Below are 1,510 nucleotides of genomic sequence, written 5' to 3'. Positions count from 1 at the left end.
GGACTTTCAGGCATATTTTTTCCTAAAAGCATTTATTAAGGTTACAGAGACGTCAGTACAGCATGGTGGAAATGCTTAGGTCTGGCTTCTCTTCCGTTACGCATATACATTCCAAGCATTTCCCACTCCCTTATTTTGGGGTCATGGTTCACATCTTCCAATCAACTTGGAAGATGTGATTTACTTCTGGTTTCTTTCTCCCGGGCTATCCTTATTCTCCTCCCTCTTTCCCAGTTGCTGGTTTAACTATATAAATACCAGACAGTTCTGCATATTGTCAAAGCAAGAATATACAGTATTTGCAGCGTTGACACCTATACCATTTCAGAAAAACGGTTGTCCAAACTCTAAACAACAGCCAGTGATGGAGCATCCATTTCTTCTGTCTAATTGTCAAGAAACGTCTCCTTAGCTCTAGGTTGGTCCTGTCCTTGATAAGTTTCTAGCCATTGCTTCTTGTCTTGCCTTCAGGTGCTTTGCAAAATTAGTTGACCCTCTCCTCTTTGTGGCTGACCCTCAAATATTGGAACGCTGCTATTATGTCATCCCTAGTCTTTCTTTTAATTAAACTACACAGAACCCATTTCTGCATCTGTTCTTTATATGCTTTATACAGTAGTGGCCAAAATTGTGGAAACCTTTTGGGAAAAATGTACATTTGAGGTTTGATGGCTAATAACACCACTTCGTTTTGGAGTAGTACCATAAACCTATATATCAATGGAAAGATAATTTAATCAAGAATGTAATGCAACAAAGATTGTTCAGTTATCTGTATTCTATGAAAGGTTATAGCCATATACCGTATTTATCGGCGTATAACACACACTTTTTCCCCCTGAAAATAGGGGGCAAATGATGTGTGCGTGTTATACGCCGATATAAGATTTATAAGCCCGGCAGTTGGGACCCACCCCTCCCGGAAGTCAATCAATCCTTGGCGGTTCTCCGTCCGGCCGCGGCTTTCCCCGGCCGGCTCCAGCAGTTCCGGCTGATTGCCGGCACGTGGCTGTTTCTCCCTGGCAGCCTCGGCCCCCCCAGCCCTGTAGGTGAGCGCCCGGCAGGGCGCAGCGTCGCCAGGCCTCCCCCCCTTGCGCGAGGCTTCTGGCGTTCCCCCTCACGCCTGGCTACAGCGGCTCAGGGTTTCCCGTCCCGGGCACGCCAGGCAGCGCTGCAGGGAACGGAGCTCTGCAGGCCAGGGCGATGCCGGGAACGAGCTGGGCGGCTGCGACGGCGGCGGCGGCAGGAACAAGCTGCTCGGCTGCGGCGACGGCAATGGGCTGGGTGGCTGCGGCGGCAGCGGCGGCGGCAGCAGTCGGCTAGCGGTCCCCCAACCCTCACCCGTGAGTGGCAAGCCCTGTGGGGCTTGACAAAGAAAAGAGAAAGAGAGGAGAGAGGGAAAGAGAAAAAGTGGAAAGAGAAAGAGGAAAGAGAAAGAGGGGAAAGAGAGAGAGAAAGTTAGAGGAAAGAGAGGAAGAGAAGAGAAAGAGGAAAAAAAGAAAAAGAAAAA

This window comes from Protobothrops mucrosquamatus, unplaced genomic scaffold (assembly GCF_001527695.2).
Source record: "Protobothrops mucrosquamatus isolate PMUCROS unplaced genomic scaffold, P.Mucros_1.0 scaffold7305, whole genome shotgun sequence".
In the NCBI taxonomy this organism is placed as follows: domain Eukaryota; kingdom Metazoa; phylum Chordata; class Lepidosauria; order Squamata; family Viperidae; genus Protobothrops; species Protobothrops mucrosquamatus.
Note: the sequence above shows the minus strand (reverse complement) of the source record.